Source organism: Pongo abelii, chromosome 9, assembly GCF_028885655.2.
Source record: "Pongo abelii isolate AG06213 chromosome 9, NHGRI_mPonAbe1-v2.0_pri, whole genome shotgun sequence".
Lineage (NCBI taxonomy): Eukaryota > Metazoa > Chordata > Mammalia > Primates > Hominidae > Pongo > Pongo abelii.
Genome location: NC_071994.2, coordinates 100,263,390 through 100,291,190, shown reverse-complemented (window position 1 = coordinate 100,291,190; position 27,801 = coordinate 100,263,390). Strand labels below are relative to the sequence as shown.

Below are 27,801 nucleotides of genomic sequence, written 5' to 3'. Positions count from 1 at the left end.
ATATTATTTGTTTCTTTTCTTTTGCAGGTTTTAGTATTCTTTCTTCATTTTTGACCTTTTGGAGTGTGATTACTGAATGCTTAGAGGTAGTCGTCTTTGGGTTAAATCTGCTTGGTGGTCTATAACCTTCTTGTACTTATTGATCTCCTTCTCTACGTTTTGAAAGTTACCTGTTTTTATCCTTAGAATAAACTTTCTACCCTTCCTCTTTCTTTACCTCCCCCTTAAGGCCAGTAACTCTTAGATGTGCGTTTTTGAGGCTATTTTCTTGATCTTTTAGTAATGCTATTTTCTAGATCCTGTAGGGGTGCTTCATTGCTTTTCCTCTTTTACATGTGTTTGTGTAAGTGCTGGTATTGAAATTTTTAATTTTAAATTTAGGGGTACATAGAAAACTTTGTTATATGGGTAAACTTGCGTCATAGGGGTTAATTGTACAGACTGTTTTGTCACTCAGGTATTAAGCCTAGTATCCATTAATTATTGTTTTGATTATCTCCCTCCACTTCTTGGTCAATGCCAGTGTGTGTTGTTCCCTCTATGTGTCCAAGGGTTCCCATCATTTAGCTTCTACTGATAAGTGAGAACATACAGTATTTGATTTTCTGTTTCTGTGTTAGTTTACTAAGGATAATGGTCTCCAGTTCCATCCATGTCCCTGCAAAAGACATGATTGCATTCTATTTCATAGTTGCATAATATTACATGGTGTATATGTACAACATTTTCTTTACCAGTTCTACCATTAATGGGCATTTAGGTTGATTCTATGTCTTTCCTGTTGTGAATAGTGCTGCAATGAACATATGCATGCATGTGTCTTTATAAATAGAAAAATTTATGTTTTTTTTTTTTGGGGGGGGGGTATATACCTAGTCATGGCATGGGTGGGTCGAATGGTATTTCTGTTTTTAATTCTTTGAGGAATAGCCACACTCTCTTCCACAATGGTTGAACTAATTTAAACTCCCACCAGCAGTGAATAAGCATTCCTTCTTCTCTGCAACCATGCCAGCATGTTATTTTTTGACTTTTTAATAATAGCCTTTCTGACTGATGTGAGATGATATTTCTTTGTAGTTTTCATTTGCATTTCTCTAAGATTTGACCATGTTGAGCTTTTTTCCATATGCTTGTTGGCTGCATGTATGCCTTCTTTTGAAAAATGTCCATGTTCTTTGCCCGCTTTTTAATGGGATTGTATTTTTCTTGTAAATTTGATTAAGTTCCACACCAATGCTGGATATTAGATCTTTGTCATATGCATAGTTTGCAACAGTTTTCTCCCATTCTGTAGGTTGTCTGTTAACTCTGTTAATAGTTTCTTTTGCTGTGCAGAAGCTCTTTAATTAGATTTTTGCTTTTGTTGCAATTGCTTTTGGTGTCTTTGTCATGAAATCTTTGCCCAATTTATATGTCCAGAATGGTTATCTCCCAGGGTTTTTATAACTTTGGGCTTTACATTTAAGTTTTTAATCCATCTTGAGTTTATTTTTGTATATGGTGTAAGGATGGGGTCCAGTTTCAATCTTCTGGCCAGTTACCTCAGCACCACTTATTAAATAGGAAATTCTTCCTCCATTGTTTGTTTTTGTCAGATTTGTCGAAGAACAGATAGTTGTATGTGTGCAGCCTTACTTCTGAGATCTCTATTCTGTTCCATTGGTCTATATATCTGTTTTTGTGCCAGTACCATACTGTTTTGGTTACTATGCCCCTGCAGTGTAGTTTGAAGTCAGGTAGCACAATGCCTCCAGCTTTGTTCTTTTTGCTTAAGCTTGCCTTTGCTATTTGGGATTCTTTTGGTTCCATGTGAATTTTAAAATAGTTTTTTTTTTTCTAATTATGTTCTAGTTTTTTTCTAGTTCTGAAGTATCTCAGTGGTAGGTTAACAGGAAAAGCATTGAATCTGTACATTTCTTTGGGCAGTATAGCCATTTTAATGATACAGATTCTTCCTATCCATAAGCATGGAATGTTTTTTCATGTGTTTGTGTCATCTCTGACTACTTTGAGCAGTGTTGTTTAGTTCTCATTATAGAGCTCTTTTACCTCCATAGTTACCTGTATTCCTAGGAATTTTCTTGTTTTTTGTGGCAATTGTGAATGGGATTGCATTTCTGATTTGGCTCTTGGCTTAACTGTTGTTTGTGTATTGCAATGTTAGTAATTTTGGCACATTAACTTTGTATCCTGAGACTCTGCTAAAGTTGTTTATTGGCTTCGGGAGCTTTTGCGCCAAACCACGGAGTCTCCTAGATATAAGACTATGTCATCTCCAAACAGATAGTATGATTCCTCTCTTCCCATTTGGATGGCCTTTATTTCTTTCAGTTTCCTGATTGCCCTGGCCAGGACCACCAATACTGTATTAAATAGGAGTGGTGAGAGAGGGCATCCTTGTGTTGTGTCAGTTTTCAAGGGGAATGCTCCCAGCTTTTGCCTATTCTGTATGATGATGGCTGTGTTTGTCATAAATGGCTGGTATTTTGAGGTATGTTTCTTCAATACCTAGTTTATTGATAGTTTTAAACATAAAGAAGTATTTAATTTTATCAAGTCTTTTCTGCATCTGTTAAAGTAATCATGTGGTTTTTGTCTTTAGTTCTGTTAATGTGATGAATCAAACTTATTGATTTGTGTATGTTGAACCAACCTTGCATCCCAGAGATAAAGCCTATTTGATTGTGATACATAAGTTATTTGAAGTGCTGTTAGATTTATTCTGCTAATATTGGATTGAGGATTTTTGCATCAGTGTTCATAAAGGATACTGGCCTTAACTTGTCTTTCTTTGTTGTGTCGCTGCTAGGTTTCACTATGAGGATGATGGTTACCTGATGGAAAGAATTAGGGAGGAGTCTCCTCCTCATTTTTTTAAAAATAGTTTTAGCAGGAATGGTACCTGCACTTCTTTCTGTGTGTGGTAGAATTCAGCTGTGAATCCATAAGCTCCCGGGCTTTTTTGTGGTTAGGCTATTTATTACTGGCTCAATTTCAGAGCCCATTATTGGTCTCTTCAGGGTTTCAATTTCTTCCTGGTTCATTCTTGGGAGGGTGTAGTTGTCCAGGAATTTATTCATTTTCTCCACCTCTTTATTTTGAGCTTATGTGTGTCATTGTATGTGAGATGGGTCTGTTGAAGACAGTATACCAATGGGTCTTGATCCTTTATCCAGCTCACCACTCTGTCTTTGAATTGGGACATTTAGCCTATTTACATGTAAGGTTCGTATTGATGTGTGTATATTTGATCCTGGCATCATGATGTTAGCTGGTTATTTTGCACACTTATGTGTTGCTTTATAGTGACACTGGTCTGTGTACTTCAATGTGCTTTTGTACGGGCTGGTAATGGTCTTTCCTTCCCATATTTAGTGCTTGCTTCATGACCTCTTGTAAGGCAGGTCTAGTGGTAATGAATTCCCTCAGCATTTGCTTGTATGAAAGGGATCTTATTTCTCCTTCACGTATGAAGCTTAGTTTGGCCAGATGTAAAATTCTGGATTGGAATTTCTTTTCTTCAAGGATGTTGAATATTGGTCCCCAATCTCCTCTGCTTTTTAGGGTTTCAGCTGAGAGTTCCACTGTAAGTCTGATGGGCTTCCCATTGAAGGTGACCTGGCTTTTCTCTCTAGCAGCCTTTAACATTTTTTAAACTTTACATAATTTGATGATTATGCGTCTTGAAGATGATCTTCTTGTGGAGTATCTTACTGGGATTCTCTGCATTTCCTCCATTTGAATGCTGGCCTCTCTAGCTAGGTTGAGGAAGTTCTCAGGAATGATATCCTGAAATACGGTTTCCGATTATTTTCCCCTTCTCCTTATCTCTTACAGGGACACCAATCAGTCATAGAGTTGGTCTCTTTACATAATCTTATATTTCTTAGAGGTTTCTTAATTCCATTTCATTCCTTCTCTGTTATTGTCTGTGTTATTTCACAAAGCCAGTCTTTAAGCTCAGATTATTTCCTCTGCTTTGTCTATTCTGTTATTAATACTCGTAGTTGGTTGCATTATAAGTTATTGTGTGTTTTTCGGCTCTCTCAGGTTAGTTACATTCTTTTCTATACTGGCTATTTCATTTTGTCAGTTTCTTCATTTTTTATCATAATCTTTATCTTCCTTGTATTATATTTCAACGTACTCCTGTAGCTCAATGATCTTAATTCATATCCATATTCTGAATTCTATTTGTGTCATTTCAGCCATGTTAGGCTGGTTCAGACCTCTTGCTGGAGAAGTGATGCAGTCATTTGGTTGCTTTTGGACTTTTCAGGGTTCTTGTGTGGATTCTCATCTTTGTGAGTTTACCTTTAATCTTTGAGGTTGCTGACCTCAAAGGTTATCCTATTTGATAACCTTGAGAATTTGATTGTGGTATAAGGTGGATTCAACCGACTGGCTTTGTTTTGGGAAGATTTTATGGGGTTGACGCTCGGCTCCCAACTTCTGGACTGTGTGCCCTAACTCTGGGACACTTGTATTAGTCCCCAACATTGTTCTCTGGATCCTTGAGATTAGGAATCCACTGTGCTGAGGGGATGAGGTGTGGCAGCTGCAGAAGAGTGCTAGTGGGTGCTGAGGTGCCTGCCTTTCTGAGGGTGTTCACCCCAGTGGTGGAAGCAAGACAGCTGGGGGCAAGATAGAGGTCCCCTGCTGGAAACTGTGTGTGTGGACACGCTGGAGGTGGTGTTGGCTTGGGGGCAATGTGCTGGCAGGTGCACGTCTGGGTACCTTTTTTGTGCCTCACAAACAGGAGTGATCTCTCAGAATTGGGGAGGATCTACTGTTCTCTGTGCATTGTTAGCACAGTGATGGGGTGCTGGTGGGTACGGGGCTAGATGGCTGGCTCTGTGCCTGCCAAGGCTTCATCTGTAGGGGTAGATAGGGCAAGGAAAGCAAAACCTACCCATGCAGACAAACACCAGCAAAGCAATATGGGGAGCTGTCCCGCTGAAGCTCTGTCAGTTGGGCATGGTCTACCAGTGCAGAAACTATGGTGCAGCCCCACCGCCCAAGGGAAAGCAAGACTGTCCAGCAACCAGGCATGGCTATGCTGGGGCTCCGGGAGAAGCCAGCAGAGTGAAGCGTTCGCAGGTCCAACCAGCCCCATCTCATGGGCACAACTGCCCTGTAGAAATCAGGTCTGACAGTTCCCATAGGGCAAAAGTCTCCTATGGGAGCAAGTCAAGCATAGGGTGATGGCCAGTTCTGGCTGAGCTTGACTGTAGACATTCCTGTACCAAATGCTCTGGGCTTTACATCAGCTGGCTTGCTGCCCCTACCACTTCTCTAAGCATCTCTCCCTGCCAACTTGAGTGTCTGTGGGTGATCAAGGGGCCTCTTTCTGTGAAGGTTCCAGAGGCCTGTGGTGAGAGTCAGCTGCTCCTTCACAGTTCAACTCACTCGTTCTCCTGGAGCCAGGAACAAGTCCTCATGTGTGGTAGCCCCATGCAGGGTTCCCAGCTTTCTCCACATTCAGCCCAGCTTCTGTGTCTTCCTTCTGTCTACTCTGCTTAGTAGTCATGTTAGAGATATGCCTGTTGTCTCAGTCCCTGTGTGGGAGCTGTTCCACTTGATTGTGTCTAGTGAGTCATCTTGTCCCTTAATGTTTCACTGTTTTTTCTTTTTTCAAATAGCCTATCTTCAAACTGATTTTTTCTGTTTGATCAATTCTGCTATTAAAGAACTCTGATGCATTCTTCAGTACACCAATTGCATTTTTCAGCTCCAGAATTTCTGCTTCTTTTATTTCAATCTCCATTAAATTTATCTGATCAAATTATGAATTCCATCTTTGTGTTACCTTGAATTTCTTTGTGTTTCTTCAATGCAGCTATTTTGAATTTTCTGTTGAAAGGCTACATATCATTGTTACTCCAGGATTTGACCTTGGTGCCTTATGTAGCTCATTTGTTGAAGTCATGTTTTCCTGAATGGTGTTGATGCTAGTAGATATTCTTTTGGTGTCTGGGCATTGAAGAGTTAGGTATTTATTGTAGTCTTCACTGTCTGGGTTTATTTGTAGCCATCATTATTGGGAAAGCTTTCTGGCTATTTGTCTAGACTTTAGTGTCATGATCTAGACTTGAGATGCTTCAGAGAGCACCCCAAGCTCAGTAATGCTGTGGTTCTTGCAGACTCATAGAGGTACCACCTTGATGGTCTTGGACAATATCTGGGAGAATTCTCACGATGACCAAACAGAGACTTTTCTTCCCTTACTCCCAAACATAGAGCCTGTCTGTTCTGAGCCACCTCAAGTTGGGATGGAGTGACAGAACCACACCTGAGACCACCCCCCTACTATGACTTCACTGGGTCTCACCCAAGGTGTGCTTTAACTACTCCCTGGCCAACACCTATGTTCAGTGAAGGCCCTGGGGTTCTATAGTCAGCAGGTGGCAAAGGCACACCCACCTGTGTCCTTCACTTTGGAGCAGTGAGGTTCCCTTCAGCTTCAGGTGTGTCTAGAAGGGCCATCTGGGAGTCAGCAACTGAAGTCAAACATTTTAGAACTCTACCTGGTATTCTATTGCACTGTGTGCAGTATTGCACTGTGTGCAGGTGTCAGCTGAGTTTGATCTCCACCTTTCTTTTTTTTTTTTTTTTTTTTTTTGATCCAAGGCAAATGAGCCTTACCCGGTAGCCACCAACATCCCTGGCCATGAAGAGTACTACAAGACTACCACCAATGTTTACCTAATGCCCAAGGTCTTTTAAGGCAGCTTGTGTATACTTTTTGGCCTGGAACTCACACTTCAGGGCAGTGGGGTCCCATCTGGCCCAGGGAAGATCCAGAAAGGTCATCCAAGAGTCAAGTTCTGAAATCGGGAACCCCAAGAGCCTGCTTGGTGCTCTGCCCTTCTGTAGTAGTGTTCATACCTAAGGTGCAAGACAAGGTCCCCTTTACTTTCTGTCCACGCTTTTCTTAAGCACGGGAGTTTTACCCCATAGCCACCATGCTGGTCATATGCTGAGTCTTACCTGAAGCCAGAAAGTCTCAAGGCTCACCAAGGCCCTCGATGTAGTAGTACCTAGGTCTTGCTCATTTGTTGTCTCTTCAAGTTCTTGGTTGATTTTTAACTATTTGTTTTCTTTCTGTTGAGTTCTTATATTTTAGATATTAACCCCATGTCTCTTCACTCTGTTGATTGTTTCCTTGCTTGTGCAGAAGCTTTCTAGTTGATTTAATCCCATTTGTCTATGTTTGTTTTTGTTGCTTGTGAGGTGGGGGGCCATATCTAAAAAATTATTGTCCAAACGAGTGTCAAGAAGCTGTTTCTCTATGTTTTATTCCAATAATTTTAGCTTTTTGTTTCATCTTTAAATTCCTTTGTTTATAAATGTTTTATGTGTACTTAATATGTACATATATTTTAAGTACATATAAAACAAACAAGATAATGCATATTAAGTACATATAAAAATTTCATCTTTAAATTCCTTTTGAGTTGATTTTTTAATATGGTGTGAGAGAGGGTGCAACTGCATTTTTCAGCACATGGATATCCATTTGTCTCCACGCAATTCACTGAAGAGGCTGTCTTATCCCAATGTCTGTTCTTGGCATCATCACATGACTGTAAATATGTAGTTTTATTTCCAGGTTCTCTATTCTACTGGTGCCTGTTTCTATACCATCACCATGATGTTTTGATTACTATAGCTTTGTGGTATACTTGAAGTCAAATAATGTTTGTAATGCCTCCGGTTTGTTCTTTTACTGAAAATTGTTGTGAGAATTCGGGGACTTTATGGTTCCATGTGACTTTTTTTCTGTGAAAACTGTCATTGGATATGGCCTCTTGCTGGGGCCATCCTGGAGGCTCCATCTGTGGGTAACAGCTTAGGGTCTGGGGCAGTTCTGGTGTATGAGTCCAAGGAAAAGTCTTGTGCTCATTTCTCTCTCCTTGGGGAATGAAGGGTGTCTGTTTTTAAATTGTGCTGCTGGTCAGGGAAGGGGTAAGAGGGACAATGTAAAAACTCTTCTTTCTCCCGTATTCAATGCATTTTTTTTTCTTATTTATGTTCTACATCTAGATGCTGTGATCTCTCATCTGGTTCATTTAGCTCTTATGAAAGTATATTTTACATGCAGGCAGTGATTCAAGTTGCTACTACTGTAGGGGTATTCAAGGTATAAAGTCTATAAAGTCTTACTTTGCCATCTTGCAATATCTATTCCCAATCCCAAATTTTATTGTCTGTTGTTTTATGCAATTGTTTTTTAAAATCAGGTAAAAAAAAATTTCTACAAAAATACCATCTTTCATTGTAGTTATTTCTAGCATTGCTTCATACTCATGGCAATTATTTTACCTTCCTTTTACTTCATCCTGATAAACTTCAGTACTTCTTGTAAAGACCGGTATTGCCGAATTCTCTCACGTTTTTCTTGTTTTGTTTTTCTTTTATATTGGAAGTATTTATTTTGCCTTGTTTTGAGCCTTTTTCTGTTAGCACTTTGAATATGTCATTCCACTGTGTTCTGGGTTCCATAGTTTTTCTCAAAGTTGGCTATATTAATATATTTTAAGCCATTTTTATGTGATGACTCACCTCTCTCTTCCTGATTTCAAGAGTCTATTTCTGTTTTGTTTTTCAAAATTCGACTATGATTTGTCTAAGTTTGCATCTCTTGGAGTTTATTCAAGTTAGAGTTGTCTGAGCTTTGATGTGTTAATTTTTCCAGGTTTTGGAAGTTTGTGGTCATTTTCTCTTCAAATATTCTTAGGCTCCTTATTCTAGTTTAACTCCAGAATTTCTATTCTGTTTTTAAATAATCTTTATTGATGTGTTCTATTTTGATAGACATCATCTCAATCCTTCCATAGTTATTAAGAATGGTTCATTTAGTTCTTTGCATATATTTATATTAGCCAATTTTAAGTAAATGACTAGTAATTTTAATATTTGCCTTCCTTGGGATCAGTTTCTTCTGATTGCTTTTTTGTTTTTGTGTAAGTGCCATAATTTCCTGGTTCTCTCATGTGTGTTTCTTTCTCCTAATCAAACCAGCTACCCCAAGGTTTGTTTAATGATTTTCCTGGGCTATTCTCCTTCATATTTAGCCATAGGAGTCGCTCATTAGCTTAGCGATAAACTAGTGATTGGTCAGAGATCTCCTTAAATGCCCTGAACATGCAAGGGGCCTTCTGTATTACCAGAAATATATGGGAAGTTTTCAAAGCCCCATTAACACCTAATTTGCTAGTTTTTCATTTATAGTCTGGTGGTCCTCAACTTAGGCAGATGCAGTTGTAAACATTTGCCACTAATTGTTTTCTAACTATGCCCTGGGGTTAGATAAAGACTATCACAGAGAATGGACTTTTCCAGAGTAACTGTCAGGACAAATGGTGACAGTCCTCTAAGAGATCAAGCCCTAAGGTGTGAATTAAACCCATAAAGGTAAGTACTTAGAGGTAGATTGTGCTCTGGAGCCTGCAGCAACAGTCATCCCCAGGATTAAAAACTTTAAGTAGAAAGAGCATTGGTGTATTTTATGAAACGTATTCTAATCCCTCTAGTGACTGTTAGAAGGCTGATGTTCATAGCTACCAGGGTGGTATGCCTGTCGGTTGTCAATGTTACTGCAGAGCTGGGGAGAGGACATGGGTAGAGGGTAAGTTAAAATGCCACAAAGCTCACTGTTCTTACCAAGATTCAGCCATTTTCTTGAGTAAAATGCTTCAGATTGTTGCAAATCTTGGGGTAGTTGCCCCAGTTCCATATGAAGAAAAAGATTTTCAGAGGTCTTCTTTCCAAAAGCACTTTTCCTGCAGTGTATTCCTAAGTACACAAATAAAGTAGAAAAAAAATTTTATATGTGATTTTGATCATGACGTCACTTTCATAGTTACATGAATATCCTCAGTAATATGGGTTTTACTTAAATAATACAATGAAATGTCAAAATTTTTCAACAATTTGCATCCTTACCATAGCTACTCAAGGATGCAAAGGTTTTTCATTTAGCATCACCTGAAATCCTCAAAATTGTGCACTTTGCCTATACGAACTATACAATTTTATCTAAATCTCAGATGTCTACCATTTAAATATTACTGTCCTACCCCAACTCCCCCAAACTAATAAATTATTATCTACTATTTTGTGAGCAGTTACTTTGTGCCAGACACAATTTTAAAATCTTATGTATAATTTTCCCAGCAACCCTGGGATAATTACTCCCATTATATAGATGGTATCAGTACATTCAACAACTTGGCAGATATTTCAGAGCTTCTGAGGGTTAAAGCCGTGAGTTAAACCCATAAAGGTAAGTAGCTACAGGTAGATTGTGGCAACAGCTATCTCCAATAAAAATATATGCCAGAGAAAAAAACCTTTAGGTGGGAAAGGCACTGGTATATTTTACACATAAGTAACCAATCAGAACATTGCTTTCTCAGCCATGTAATATAATTGGTAATTATGGTCCTAATAGAAGTAGGCTTGACAAATGCCGGCAGTATGTGTGTTAAATTCTCATCTGATTATATCATAATCACAGGGACCCCACAATAAGTGTCAAAGGAAACTCAGGTTTATCAACAAATGTTTAAGGTCAGTGTTCTGTGTCCCCTGTGTCCCTTGTGTAGTCAAACCATAGGAGAGCAATGACAGCTATACCTGAAAAGGAGAAGTATACTGTTCACACACTGCTGGGTTGAAGTTTCCCACATGCTGTGTTCCAAGGGAATACAACCCATCTGAATGGAAAGTCTTTAGGACATGTTCTCTACGCAGTCATTTCTAAATTTTGCATTAGAGGAATCACATTTCCTTGTCTAAGACAACCTCTCTCCAAAGTCTGACTCATAAATGTACTACTTATTTTTCTAAAACACATTGCAATGTGATTCATACACCCAAGGGCAAGATTGGGTATTAAATCAATGTCAGGCTCTGTGATTTTTCATCAGGTTTGGTTCTGTGATAGAACTATTTAGCTTGAAAATATTTTTGTACTTTGAAGAGTAACTTTGTAACACCTAAAGGCGGTCAAGAATGGAAGCATTTCAGATTGCACTTGTATGTGTGTAAGTACATATAAACATATTATGTGTCTGTATACAGAATGAGGAAAACATTAAGACAATCTGCATTAATCATAGTTGTCTGCTATTAATTTTCTATTATAGGCACTCTACTGCTGCAGCATATATATATATACACACACACATATAACATTTTAAATAAAGGAATGACTGTCTTTTGTTTGTTCTTTTATGTCGAACAAATAGTATACTGCCTAGAACATAATATGCCCTCCATCAATATTATGAACAAAATAACATGATTTAAAATTTAGTTTTATAATAGCCATGAAGCAAGTATTCCTAGTTTATAGATGAGTTAATGGAGTCTTTTGCTATAAAGAAAGTTACTGTTAACTGTTCATACTGCTAGTAGATGCAGATCTATCACACAATGAGCTCTCCTCTATTAAATGAAATAATAAGCACCCAATCTATTTTGCAGGAAGCTAATAAGATAGTGAATCTGATCGTTCAGTCCATGGTTAATGTTTCACCTCAATCATATATAACTCATAGACCCTTTCTGAAACATACCACTGATTCTCTGGTTTAATCAGATGTTACCCTTTTTGAAGTCCCAGGTAGTACCTAGCCCAGATTAGGTAATCCATCAGTTTCACATTGCTAACACCCTATTACACAGGGAATATACTTAGCTTTTATGTTACAATCCCACCTGTGTCCCAAGGTCCAATTTAGAGTATGTTTCTCTGTATATGTATTTCTAATCAATTCTAAGTACTATTTCTTTTCTGTCTGTGTTCATAACCTTTAGTATTACATTGTAATCGCAATTTTAGTTAATTACTTAATATTTTCTTTAAATATTTGTGCATCACAGTCTTGCCTCCTGGGGTGATTTTTATTTTTCAACTTGGTGAGGCCACAGTACCTAGATATTTGGAGTAACAATATGCTACATGTTTCCATGATGGTATTATTACATGAGATTAACATTTAAATCAGCAGACCTTGAGTAAAGCAGATTTTCCTCCATAATGTCAATGGGCCTCAACCAATCACTTAAAGGTATTAACGGATAAAAAGACTGAGTTCACCAGAAAAAAAATGAAATTCTGAAAGCAGACTGCATTGGCAACTTTTTCCTGGGTCTCCAGCATTTCAGCCTACCTTACAGATGTTATGCTAGCGAGCCTCTACAATTACATGAGCCAATTCCTGAAATAAATCTGGGTATATGTATGCGTACACATATACACACCCTATCCTTTTTCTCTGAAGAACCCTGACTACAACTCTTTAACTAGAATTGAGTGTTACATTTTTGTGTATTCTTCAGGACCCATTCTTCCATCCTGCTTCAAATATTTACAAAGCATACACTATGGACTCTCAAATAGAGGGCATCCATGTAGAACTGTGCATGTAATAGTCAATTAGTACATATATTTTCTGACTGAATGTTAATTTTAAATTCACTCCATTAAATATCTGACATACCTAACAACCACTTTGATTATTAAATTGCTGGTCATGGCCCTGGAACCTGTAATTCTATAATGTCTGACTTAAGACTAAAGAGTAACTTAGGTACTAGGAAAATAAGACTCAGCATATAGGAATGAGTTTTGTGTTTGTTCCTATCAATTATTATTATGCCATTATGAAATATACATAACTGATTTAAAATAACCTCCATTTAAGTTGAAATAAATTTTAGTCCTGATTGATATCTTAAAAATTATTTTAGAAATTCTTGTGAAAGAACCTCTATTTTATTAAGTGCTGTTGGTGTTCTTAAGAAAAATGTAGTTGTATAGTGGCAGTATATTGGAATATAATAAAAATGCATATATAAATTTGGCTCCTGTATTTCTTTCAAAGGAAGCATATTCTAATTATAAATTCAAACAAAAATTCAGAAGGCCTGATGAATTAGAAACAAATTGCACTTTCATTGAGGTAACAGGCAGTCTAAATTATACCTCAGAGTCTGAAGAAATTGCTAGATACACAAAGTAGAATACCTCAGAGTCTGAAGAAATTGCTAGATACACAAAGTAAAAAAGATTGTCAAATAAAATATAAGTAGCAAATACCAAATACTGTTGTTAACAGTGACTCTTTAATGCTTTCAGATGCCAATTAGCTATCTCAGAAATCATAGATTGAAAGCAAGAAATCTTTCTGCTACGGGGTATCATTGCTCTGTTTGGCTGTATTCTCTATTTCATAATATAAGGTAAAAGAAAGAATTCACCTTGTCAGAAATGACACATCATTTCAAAGAGAAAAGATTACTTTTTCAAATGTCCTTATTGTATACAAATGCATCCAGTGGAATTTTATTAACCATGATATGCCCTTAATGGGCATAGTGAGGGCTTGTGCCCAGTAGTAAGCTGGTAAATGTTTGACAGCTGCGTCTCGAAACAAAACAAGTCCTAATTTGTAGTACCCTGATTTCCTTGGTGAAATACTGATTCTAGCCAATTTTAAGGTACCAGTGTGAGGTCATTGAATTTGGAGTTGGAAAAAGATGGGCACAATCAGCTATCAAGAGCCAGTACAAACTGGCGCCAGCATGAATTGGCATCAGCATACAACTGCTTGTGCCCAGTGGCCCTCAGTGCTCCTTATTCTTAAATTATGTGAATAGTAGGACTGCACCAAGCTGTTGTGCTCAATTATTCACAAGCATGCCATTTTGACAGTCCAATCTACTTCTTTAATTTAGGCTTGAATTTGCAAATTGTACAACTGGACACATGCTAATATTCTCAATTCTGATCAGTCCTTTTAGAAGATTTAAGCATCTACATATAATAATAGCAACAACATGGCAGTATAATTGCATAGTATTTTATACTTTTTGAAGCCGCAGATGTAGATTATCTCACTTAAATTTCATAATTTCCATTAAGTAATGTGTTATTATTCCCATATTGTAGATAGGAAGAATCAGACTTAAAACGTTCAAATGACTCGGACCTAAGCACAAGATGAGGAAGCAGAGGTGATGGAAGCAAAAGAGCCGAATTGTAAAAATAGAAGTATCCAAGAACACTGTGGATGAGCAGGTTTAAGTTTCCATAGCTAGATTTAAGATAACACCAGACAAGCAAAAGGTTGTACATTCCTTGGTAAATACAACAAGGTTTGACACTGGCAATTTGTGCAAGATTTATTTTCAACAAGCATTTTCACCCATAGCATTTTAGATATTTAGGGAAAAAGGCACTGGCAAATGCCAGCAATTATATTTGTTTCCTTATATAAAAAGCATATTTAATTTCTACAACACTATAAGTTTCACATTATTTTCTGCATTTGCTATACGGGGAGACAAAAGTCAAAGAGGATGAGTAATCTGCTCAAAGATACATGCCTAGAAATAACTGAAATAGAAACCACATCTAAATATATTTAGCTCTACATTCTACAAATCCCTTTTTCATCCTATTTTTATCATCCATTTATACGTCAGCAAGTAAGAGGTATTCTTTCCATCTTCGGGCAAAAATTACCCTTGACCCACATACCTGCAGTCAATACAGGAGGATATGGCAAGAACTCTAAATGAATAAGCTGAATTCCTCTACCTTAAATTACATCTTCAAGCCCAAATTTCCCAATTCTTTAGACAGAATTATTTGGTCATGTGTTTTTTGTTTTTTTTTCACACTATAACATTAAGCAAATTGGCCAAGCATCACCAAAGAAGAAACTTAAATGCTATATTGTTAACTTACTTTGATAAAGAGTACATTTTGTCCACTTTGCATTCATTTTAAATGTCATAGTATTTACAAAGCAGAACATGGTAGACCGCACAGTTTTTGGAACATTTTTTAAAAATTAGCATTCAACACACAAACTAGAATACACTGTCCCAAAGAGGTATCAAAAAAAGACAACCAGATCACCCACAGAGTAGACACACCCAAAATGAGAGTCTATGGGCTAATTCAGGGGCTGAACAATCCGAAGAATGGAGGACCAGATACAATGTCAGAAGGGCTATGCACATTAACCTTGTCCTGTCATAACTCAAGTTGAAAAGAAGGAGCTGATATACAAATATCAGGTATCTCAGAATACTTTAAAGTTAATTAAAGCTTATAAGATTCATCTTATCAATGTTGTAATGTTCACAAGGATTTCTGGAACTATTTGACCTGCAATAGATGAAAATGTGTGTATTTCTTTTGCAAAACCATCAAAATGAGCTGAAAAAAATCATACAATCTGTCAGTTACAGTTTGCTAGGTGTGATGTTGGGATGATAGAATTTTTTATTCCGAAATATTGTCAGCATTAAGAATAATAATCCAAACTTTTTAGGCAAATATTTATGCTTATTCTACACATGACTTAAATTAGATAATGTAGACTTAGTTTGAGCATACAAACCAAAAGGATTATAATACAAAAAATGGTACTTTAAAAATCTTTGTTTCAGAATAAGGAGTTTTTTCAGGACATGGCATCCAGATGCCTTGAAAAAGTTACTGTATTCTGCAAATGCCCCTTTGACTAATGAATTGCAAGCCACAATTTCTTATAAATATCTAAGTATTGAGTTTTATATGTCAAATTTGGTATTGTTACTCAAGCCTAATGGGAAGATTTTTTCATATTTTTACTTTTTAGCATTTTTAAACTTACAAAAGTGATCAATATACATTGAAGAAAACTTTAAAAATTCAAAGAAAAAGAAGTATTAAAATAATCAATATAGTCTTGCACCATAGAAGTTAAACATTCATATCTATGTTTGAAACTTTATATCTCTCAATCTATGTAAACATGTATAATTTTAAACCAGACCATAGTGTCTGAAATCTGCTTTTTCCCTCAGCAATATATTATCCTACATTTCTTAATCATAATGATCAATTACTGCATACTAACTCATCTTATAGACACAGAGTAATGTATTTAAACATACTTCTTTTTTGATATTTCAGTCATTTTTAACATTTTTGTGAGCATGAATGTCAGTTATCTCTCTGTACATCTTTGTGTACTTCTGCAATCTTTTTTGTATGGTATTTTAGAATTGATAAAGAAAATAAACATTTAAAATTTTTTTGATGTGTGTTCTCAAATTGTCTCCTCAAAAGTTTGTACCAACCAAGTCTTAGCCAGTCAGGCCAAATGAAAGAAATATTAAATATGGGCTGGGTTTATTTAACATTTGTTCTGTTCACGTGTTTTTCACAAAGGTGCCCTTGGCCCTTCCTGACTGCCTTACGCAAAAATCAAGTACCATCCAAGTAACTGACACAACGAGCCTGAAAGAAATAAAACTACTGGGAAGATTATTGAGCTCCTCCTCCAACGCCCATTAAATACAGACGGTGAACATGCCATGTATGACTGATTAAACCACATTTAATGAATCCCTAGGGTCCTCAGTTGCAGCCTCTGCATTCTCCTCACTTTATCCTCCCTTTTACTTCCTCAAGGGCCAATTTATTTTGAATCCTAAACACAGCGCATGTTTTTCTATCCATTCCTCCTACTACCTTGACTTAGTTACACCTTAATTTGATAGGAAAGAAAAGCCTTCTTAATAATATCCACCCTTTTCCTTCACTTGTTTCTTCTTTACAGTTTTGTTTTTGAGTAAATTCATGGTGAATAAATACACACATAAGATTCTGGGTGCAGAAATCCCAGATTCAGGTAAAATCTCTCCCTGTGTTTGACTGTGTGCTCACAGGCAAGCCTTAGCTTTTTCCTCTATAATTAATAATGTCTTCCTAGACAGGATTTTATAAGATTTAATATATATAAATTAAAACACTTTTTAACTGCTCTGACAGTTACTTTTTCCAGTTCTCTGCCCTCCTAGCCCTTCGATAAATCCTTGGAGACAAAAATAAAGTAACTGATTCTTTCTGATCCACAGATACTAAACTATGAAGAATGAGCTATGTTTAGAATCTTCTGTTGTCTTGGTAAAATATGTCAAACATCACCCTTTTTTTAAGCTATTTAAGATCGCTATTACTGATTGATTGAAACACCTTGGTTATTTTCTTTTCAGAATTTATAAGCTATGGATAATATTTGCTGTTATTTGAAAGTTGTTTGCCATTCATACAATCAATACATTCTTAATATAATTTCAATGTTTATTTTCTGGATAGAAAATAGTTTCATAACTCCAAACCACCTATAGCTGTATATTTTTATTTTTTTTTTAATTGGAGAGTGTAATCTGTTTTTCCCACCCATGATGAAAGGGTATCAACAATAACAGGGAGAAATAAAAAGATTTAGCATTAAATGATAGTCTTCCAGACAATCATATGACATGCGAATAAAATTTAAAGAAGGATATATATTACCTTTTCATACCAGTCACTCTTCTGTCAGCTTAACATTTTGAATCTAAAGCATTTCAACAATGAGCAGTTGAACTTAATATAAAAAGGAATATATCTCAAGACTTTCTCTCTAATGCTTGGAACTTAGAAAATGTATTTTGGTTGAAAATCTTTGTTTCATTCTTATGCTATTAAAAAATCACAACTTAGTGAAAAGTATATTGACTAGAGTCATTTTATTAACAAAGTATAAGATTTAAAACTGTGGTTGTATGCTTTTTTTTCTTTATATGCCTAATATATTTAATATACTTGATATCAAGGTATTTTAGAAGTATTTTAAATAAAAATTATCTAGACTCCTTAGGTTAACCCCTTCATATTTTGTCTACACATTATGATGGAAGTAAAATGATACATAACTCAGTGGTTTATGAGATTATGAAAGCACAGTTAATGACTACCTGCCAACTTAAGTTTCAAAATAAATCCTCTTTCACTTAGTTTTCTCACATCAACAAAAAAAGTAAATGGAAACATTGAGAGAATGTGCCTTTATATAGATCAATTTAAAAAAACAACCCTTCATATCTGCCCTTTGTTAACAAGCATGTGAAAAAAATAAATATAAGTATTAGAAACATGTTTTTCATTTATGAACATATACAAAAGCAATGAGATCATAACTGCAATGCTGAAAACAAAAGTATTGAAGTAGATATCTGATTTCGTTGGAATAACAGATGCTTGACTAATTCAAGATATCAACAAGGATGTGAAAACAGTAGGCTATAAAGTCACCCCATGATGCGGCAAAGCTTGGAATTTGTAAAAGATGCAGTTCACTGAATTGCTAGCTTAATTGTGTGAACTGCTGTTGCTATTAAAACTGGATTTTTAAAACTTTATTTGATTTCTCTATTGCATCACCACCCACAGCTTAAAGTATGCTGATTATAGTTATAATTTAAAAACACTAGGCACTGTAACAATTCTAATACTAATACATGAAAAAATATCTGTAAATTATAGGAAAAATTATGATATTCTCTCTGAACTACTGTTTTTCTGAGGGTGAGGAGGGGAAGTTCTTGTTTCTTTTTTCTAGATTCATTCTCATTGCTTTCATGTTTCAGGCAATGCCAAGGATGGTTTCATAAATATGTTAATCTAGGTAATTGTCTCAGACTAATCTGATCTCAATTAAGTTACTTAGCAGGAACGTACCACATGGAGTGGCCTGTCAGTAGGCTTAAAACCATAGATTATCAGCAAAAATAACTTTCTGTAATAGAGGTCAAAGGGACTAGATTGAGAACTGCAGGAAAGGAGAATCTGCAATATCCAATATTATTCATCCAGAAATTATTCACTATTTGTTTATGGACTAGCAGACAGATAAACTATCTGAGTGCTAGCACAAAAATTAATTATGAAAAGACAAAAATTAACCCTCCCCAGGAAAATGGCATTTATGTACAAGTCTTTTCGTGATGCCAATGATCTCTCTCTTTGCCTCTGTCTCCTCTTTTCCCCCTCAGTGCCCTATCACACCTGGTTAATTGTATTCCTTTTAGCTGGCAGCTTTCAGATCCACTGGGTGGCTAGGTGTGCCCTTTGTGTTAACAGGTAACACAAGCCAGATATGCTTTTTTTATGCTTCTATCTGGCTACACTCAAACCAAATGCAAGGGATTTTAAACATGGAGTTCTGCCCTTTGTTAAAAAAAAAAAAAGCATGTGAAAAAAATATATAAAATAAAAATATCCTGGACAAATTTAGATTATGATTTTAGTTGTTGATTTGCGAAAGATACATGGAAACGGCCAGTTTTCTTGATCATTCACATTTCTGGTTTATTGGCCTGTTCTCTATTTTGGAATCTCTGTTTTGAGCCTTTTTTTTTTTTTTTAATCTTTTGGATTCTTCTTCTCTATTTTCTTTTTAAGAACTCTGCTGAGTGCAACCCGAAGGACCTGAGCTTTCCATTATGGGATATGTCCTATGTTGGGAAACCAAGGGCATAGGAATGAGATGAGTAGGAGGAGGGAGAGATAGGGAAGGCTGATTTTACTCGGTTATGGTAAAGGAGTTTGACTAGTTCAAACTCAACTCTCCAAGACATGAAATTTGGAGCTAAAGCACAAACAATAATAGAGTATTTATTTGCTACATATGGCAGATGTGTTCTCTGAACCTATTGTCTTCAGAATTCTGCGGTGGGTGGCAGGAAGTTTTTATCTTCACTTGGTAATTATCAAATGTGAGATCTCTCTCCTCTTCCCCAACCCCACATACTCCACAGGGAATTTTAAGTATTTGATATCAGAGACAAATATTTAGATCAGTTAGGGTTACTAGGGTTTTGTCTGCATATTTTATTAGTAGTTTGGACCGTTCAAAATTCTTCCAGCTATTTCTTATTCTAGGTAAAAAGTTAATGAGTGCACAATTTGCCACACTCTATTTTCTGTCTGTCTACCCAGATTGGCAGCAATGTTCATGGCTGCTGTTTCAACCTACGCTCCAATGTGAGGAAAACAGCCACGCACAAAAGAGCCACCAGCCAACCCATGATACACACACACTTTGTGAACAAGAAATAACCTCTTCTGTTTTAGGCAACTGAAATTTTAACTTTGTTACCATTAGCATAACCTAGCCTGTCCAGACAGCTACATGAAAAAATTATGAAGAAATTATGTTTTGGCCTTCAATACAAATGTCTATAGCTGAAAATACGTACTTAATCTAGATTTGTGTGCCAGATTTGTGTATTAGTAGAAATAGAATGTTTTGATACGTATTAGTAAAGTTTGATAACTAGTGTACACATTAGGTTCATATTGTACGTCTATATTTTGTTAAGCATTAATGTATAAACTGGGGAATAGATGGTATTTTTCATGCAACAAATAAAAATGTTTCACAACATTCCCATGTTAAACCATACAAGAAATATGAGCAAAAACATCAGGTTCTTACACAAAGGGAGATAATAACAAAGCACATGAGTGAAACCAAAATAACTTAAAAACAACATACTGTATGATACATCAAAGCATTGAATTTTAAGTGCCTCGTGAAATCACCTTCTTCAAATTTTTCTCAAAATAAGTTCCCTTGAGTCCTATGTGTGAACACGCATTTAACAAATTCCTTTTCCCCCTTGAAAATGCGAATGCTACTACTCATCTCCACCTACTTGGCTAAACGTTTTCTTTGGCAACAACTATTGGGACAATTTCATTAGTCCTATATTGCAAAAGTTGTGCAATAGAATTTGAAAGCATGAGTAAGATTTGTTAACCTGACTGATGCTTGACTTTTTTTCCCCCCTTTCAAATACTATTCCTGTACATGATGGGAAAACCTATTTAACATAGACAATAACGTTGATTTTATTTTTGATGGGCACAAAGATGATGGGGTTCAGGACAGCCTACCACAAAATATAACACAGTGGCATTTGAGGAAACAACAGAAGCAAGCCCTCAAATCGAGAAAAAATTCCCCACACTTCTCCGCTAATGCAGGCCATAAAACCTAGGTAACCTTCCCCTAAAAATAGGTCATAGGCCCTGCCCTATACCTACGGAAAAGCAGTGAAACACAGAGATACCAAGAAGAACCTGAAGAATATGGAAAGACCTTGCTAAGCCTCCCCTCCCACCTGGGATTTCTAGATCATACCCCCTTTTGTCCAATCATGTTTCTCCTCAACTGTCCACTTCTTCTTCTGACTTAGCATAAAATGTACACAATTTTTCCTGTTTATTTGAATCTTCATTTCTGAAGGCTCCCATGTCACATACATTAAATTTGTAGGCTTTTCTCTTGTTAACCTGTCTTTTGTTATAGCTATCACAGCCATAGAATAGCAATGGGTAAGGAAAGATACTACTTTTTCTATTCTACAAAGAAACGTACTGTAACTTGGAACACGAAGAGGTCTGAATTATTCCCCATAAACTTTCAAGTAAAAAAATAAAACACACTTCACCAAATTATGAATTTTTTTTTTTTACTTTTAAGTTGAGAGGTACGTGTGCAGGTTTGTTACATAGGTAACCTATGTCATGGGGATTTGTTGTACAGATTATTTCATCACCCAGGTACAAAAGCTAGTACCCATTAGTTATTTTTTCTCATTTCTCCCTCCTCCCACCTTCCAGCCTCCAATAAGCCCCAGTGTGTGTTGTTCCCCTATATGCCTGTATGTTCTCATCACTTAGTTCCCACATACATATTATAAGTGAGAACATGTGGCATTTAGTTTTCTGTTCCTGTTTTAGTTTTCTAGAGATAATGGCCTCCAGCTCTATCCATGTCCCTGCAAAGGATGTGATCTCATTCTTCTTTATGGCTGCATAGTATTTCATGGTGTCTATGTACTACATTTTCTTTATCTAGTCTATGACTGATGGACATTTAGATTGATTGCATATCTTTGCTATTGTGAATAGTGCTGCAATGAACACATGAGTGCATGTGTCTTTATAACAGAACAATTTATATTCCACTAGGTATATACCCAGTAATAGAATTGTTGGGGCAAATGGTATTTGTCTTCTTAGGTCTTTGAGGAATCGCCAGACTGCCTTTCATAATGGTTGAACTAATTTACACTCCCATTAACAGTGTGCAAACGTCCCTTTTTCTCCACAACCTTGCCAGCATCTGTTATTTTATGACTTTCTAATGATAGCCATTCTAACTGGTATGAGATGGTATCACATTGTGGTTTTGATTCATATTTCTCTAATGATTGGTGATGTTGAGCTTTTTTTACATATGATTGTTGGCCAAATGTATGTATTATTTTTGAAAAGTGAATTTTAAAAGTGGTTAGTGAAAGTGCTTTTCAATGCTATTCCTATTAAACTAACATTGAGATTCTTCACAAAACTGGAAAAAAATTAAATTTATATGGAACTAAATAAGAGCCCAAAGAGGCAAGGCAATCCTAAGCAAAAAGAAGAAAGCTGGAGGCATCACACTACCCTACTTCAAACTATACTATAGTGATACAGTAACCAAAATACCATGGTTCTGATACAAAAACAGACACATAGACCAACAGAACAGAATAAAGAACCCAGAAATAAGACCGCACACCTACAACTATCTGATCTTTGAAACACCTGACAAAAACAAGCAATGGGGAAAGCAGTCCCTATCAACAAATGGTGCTAAAATAACTATCTAGCTATATGCAGAAGACTGAAACCAGATCCCTTCCTTATGCCATATACAAAATTAAATCAAATGGATTAAAGACTTAAATGTAAAACCCAAATCTATTAAAAACCTACAAGACAACCTAAGCAATACCATTCAGGACACAGGCACAGGCAAAAATTTCTTGATGAAGACACCAAAAGCAATGGAACAAACATAAAAATTGACAAATGGTATCTAATTCAACTAAAGAGCTTCTGCATTGCCAAAGAAACAATGATCAGAGTCAGCAGACAACCTACAGAATGGAAGAAAATTTTTTAAACTATGCATCTTGGAAAGGTCTAACATATTCAGCTTCTGTAAGGAACTTAAGATATTATTGTTCTTTATTTAAAAATTGGCAAGATATTCTATGGACATTTAAAATACATAATTTGACTACAGGAGAATTCTAGATAAGCGTTGATGAGCTATGAATGGAACTCCACTCCTTATGCTTGGGAACATTCTTCTCTAAATGCAGAAATGCATATTTGGCATGCAGCAAAAACACTCAAATTTTAAAAAAGAAAGCCTGAATCATGCTTCTTCTTTCTTCAGGGCTCATCTGGCCATCCGGATGGTTGAAGGTTTTTTGTATTTGCTTTCTCCCATAGTTAGGGTAAAGAACATAATGAAACGTCAAATTATTCAACAACTTATTGTTCTAGCAAATGGTATGGAACTTAAAGTCTTATTTGAAAGAACCCTCTTCAAACCACCTTGAGATTTTTTTTTCTACAAAATAAATAAGGGAGATATCACATAATTTCCAAGTGACTGAAGCTCTCTTTGTTGGTGACATCTATCACTTTTTTATAGCTCTGTTACACTGCAGAGTTTAAATGTTTCTTGTATTGAAACACTATAGTTTCGTGGCAATAATATTAGAATTGGGATCAGAAGTGTTCTAGTTTGTGGCTTAACTAGTGAAAATTGACCAGATGAAAAGAAAAATTACCTTTCTTTACCCCATACTATTCACAGGATAACAATGTATTTCCTTTTCTTTTCTTCCTTGTTTAACAAATAGGTATGAGTTTCTCAGATGTAAGTAAGAAAAGAACAAAAAAAGGAATTGATTTGCCCCTTTTTGTTTTCTGCATTGTTATCACTTCCTTGATTTGAGGAACAATCATCTGGATTTCCACACCTGATGAAAGTAGCAGCAGAGTTGAAACTATGTTTACAGACGCCAGCATCAGGCTTTCTCAGTAAGGACCTTAAACTGAAATCCAAGGGAAGAGTGTATGTAGCCCTACAGAGTTCATTATGCTTTTCTTCCCTCAGCCAATAGTTTCTTCCAGAAGTTTTCCAATGGGAGTAATGGTGGCTAAGCCTGTGGGGAAATTGCCATGGCAGTTCTGTTTCATGGATGCAATAACCATTCGCTTTTAGCAAGGGGTCTCTTATTTTAGATATAACTGCATGAGCCCTTAATAGTTGATGAGTCCTGAAAGAATGCAGCTCTGCTTCACTTTAATTTCATTCCTGTGAGTTCCTTTTTGTGTGCATACTACCTTTGTGTATACACATGATTTAAGGTGATTAGAATAGATTATTCATTTTATAAATTTTAGCAAGACATTTAACCCAACATATCCAAAAAATTGTTTCGGTTTGTAGTCATAGAAACATTATTACTGGGATATTTTACTTTCTTTTTCCATAGTAAGTCTTTAAAATCCAGCAAGAATTTTAAAATTACATCTCATCTCATTGCAGACTAGCCATGTTTCAAGTTTTCAACAGCCTCATGTAGCTAGTGGCTATTGTAGTAGACAGTGCAACTCTACAGTCTACCTATGTTTGTATTTTAATTTATATACATGTTGACTCAAAAATAAAATTATGTTATAACATGAGCTAGCTAACACACTCTGTTATATGAAATGACGGTCTCTATTTACCTATTTGAAAGTTCTTTATTGTTTTATACGTAAAATGAATAGCTTTTCCAATCAAGCATTGCAAAATTTTAGTTTACAAAAAGATGCATATACATTTGTACTGCAACTGATTGATTTTTTAATTGACAAAATAATTGTATGTATTTTTGGGGTTACACAGTGATGTTTTGGTGCATATATATGTGTGTGTATATTTATATGTACACACACACCAGTGATTTGATTGGGGAAATTAGCATATCTGTCATCCCAAATATTTATCATTTCTTTTCGTTGGGAATGTTCAGGATCCTCCTTCCAGCTATCTGAAACTATATGTTATCATTAACTATAGTCATCCTACAGTGCAATATATAGAACACTGGAACTTACTCCTCCTATTTAGATGTTATTGCGAATCCCTTAACAAATCTCTTCTTATCCTTCCCTTCTCTCTGCCCTTCCCAGCCTCCAGTATCTGTTCTTCTTACTCCTATGAAATCGACTTTAGTTTCCACATATGAGAACATGAGATGTTTAATTTTATATTCCTCATTTATTTCGCTTAAGAATGTCTTGCAGTTTTTTCCATGTTACTGCCAATGACAGGATTTCACTCTTTTTATGGCTGAATATAATTCCCTGGTGTATGTGTACCAATTTTTTATTCATTCATCTGTTTTCAGACACCTAGATTGATTCCATATCTTGGCTATTGTGGATACTGCTGCGATAGATATCAGGATACATATGCCTCTTTCATGTAATGATTTATTTTCCCACTTGTGGGATTGCTGGATCATATGGTGGTTTTATTTGTAGTTTGAGGAAACTCCATACTTTTCTCCATAGTGGCTTGGCTAATTTACATTCCCACCAACAGAGTATAAAAGTTCCCTATTCTCTGCAACCGCCCCAGCACTGTGTTTTGTATTCTTGATAATAGCCATCCTAACTGTAGTGAGATGATACCTCACTATGGCTTTGATTTGCATTCCTCTGATGATTAGTGATGTTGAACATTTTCTCATATATTTGTTGGTGATTTGTATGTCTTCTTTTGAGAAATGTCTGTTCTGATCATTTGCCCATTATTAATCAGGTTGGTTCTTTTTTGCTGTTGAGATATTTTAGTTCCTTATGTATTCTGGATATTAATCTCCTGCCAAATGAGTCATTTGCAGATATTTTCTTCCATTCTATACTTGGTGTTTTCACTCTGTTGATTAAAAAGATTCTGCACAGCAAAATAAATAATTTGATGTAATTCCATTGGTTTATTTTTGTTGCCTGTTTTTGAGGTCTTATTCATAAAATCTTTTCATAGACCAATGTCCTGAAGCACCTCCCATATGTTTTCTTCTAGTAGTTTTATCCTTTTGGGTCTCACATTTAGGTCTTTTATCCATTTTGAGCTTATTTTTGTATAGGGTGAGAGGTAGGGCATCTAGTTTCATGCTTCTGTAAATGGATATCCAATTTTTTCATCACCAGTTATTAAAGAGATTTTTCCTTCCCCAAGATGTGTCCTTGACACCTTTGTCAAAAAATCAGTTATCTGAATCTATGTGGACTAATTTCTGGGTTCTCCAATCTGTTCCATTGGTTTGTGTATCTGTTTTTGTGCCAGTATCACACCGTTTTGGTCACTATAGCTTTGTAGTATATTTTGAGGTCTGGTAGTATGATACCTCCAGCTTTGTCCTCTTTGCTCAGGATTGTTTTGGCTATTTGGGTTCTTTGAGCTCTTTCCTACATCTATTGTTTAAAATATGTTCATTATATTTAGTTCCATATCTTGCAGTATAATTAGGAATCCTACTGTGTTTGAATGCATGGGCACTGCTGTATTGCATACTTACCGCTCAACTTTTTATCTTCCTTTTGCTTTATTTTGATTTTGGAATAATCTCTCCTAGACTGAAATGTAGAAAATTTTCACAGACAAACAGAAAAAATCAGAACAGATGCACCTTGTTATAAGATCATCATTCTACCTGTACTGTTTGTATCACAATGTAAAAGAAGCTATTGTCCCAAACTGCTGCTGTACCTTAAAACAAAAGCAAATGCATCGGTATTGTGGGAAGCCTAGAAACACAACCTTTGGTTCACTGAGCATGCCATCCATTAAGCAAAACTTTATGTGCTTTGGAAGCACAGCAAACTAAAACAACATTTCCAGTCATTTATCAAACATCATGAATCTATCATTTCAAGAAGAGTGAAACAATAAACACCAAGTTGGAGAAGTGAACCAATATATAGCATTTTTCTTCCGTTTATTCAACTTCTCCTACATTCTTCTCAGGAAGAAAGAAAAATATATTGAGACTGAGCCTGTTTGATACTGAGAAGGGACAGCACACAAATAACAGCATGTAGTCAATACATGTGGCACAAAGTATAACATTGTTTCCTATTAATTCGATAACTGGAATAAACTCTTGTACAGAATATGTACATAACATGTGGGATTTAAATATGTGGAAAAAATCACTTTTTCTTTTTCGTATTTTATTGAATTTGGCTTCATAAGGGATAATAGAAAATTTATCCATCAATCAGTAAATATGACAGTAATCATAAAAATGATATCATAGGTGTGTGGATTTATCTAATAAACATATACAGATGTCTCAGACTGATGGTGAAAAGATCTATATCTACCATGCTTTGAGATTTAAAAAATAAATTCTTATTTTTCACACATGTGTTTTTTGAATATAGTCTGTGGTGATTATCCACATAGGATGTTAAAACCCAAGATACTGCATGAAGATAACATTTTTTTTGCTCTTTCTTTGCTTTAAATCTGTTTTAATATTTGAATTATATACATTTAATTTGCTGATCATATCCTATTATTTTCATATCTCTATCTCCCCTAAATTAATACCTATATCTTGTCAATCACTGTTCAATCTTCTTGCTAAGTAAGATCAATGGCATGCAAATTTTCGTGATTTACAACCCTTATCTTATTCCATTAATATTTGCATCTTCAATTTCAGTTCCTGGCTGCCTCCCAACTCTCTCTAACTAAATTGTTTTAAGATGACTATCGGATATCTAGGTACTCATTATTTCTGGAAGCTGTCTCCTACCTTTCAACCTTTACATGATATATACAGCTGTCAAAAACCTGGACATAATCCCAGGCATTGACATTTCTACTAAGAAACATATTAAGGCTGTCACTGGAATAGTTCTTGAGAAAAGACTTAAGAGATTCTGAATAGTGGTCACAAACTTAATTTCTTTCTAAATTTTGTTACATTCATAAATAGCAGAGAAGAATGTCATGTGAAAACTCTAAGGTCAGTGATAAGGTT

General features: G+C 35.8%; 1 long non-coding RNA gene across 1 annotated transcript in view; it reads right to left on the bottom strand.

The window, feature by feature from the left end:
• Positions 1-27,801, bottom strand: part of LOC134762124 (uncharacterized) — a 357,387-nt gene that overhangs the window by 58,675 nt on the left and 270,911 nt on the right. Inside the window, exon 3 of the long non-coding RNA XR_010141788.1 lies at positions 9,670-9,801. This is a non-coding gene — a long non-coding RNA (uncharacterized LOC134762124). The remainder of the gene's footprint in view (positions 1-9,669; positions 9,802-27,801) is intronic.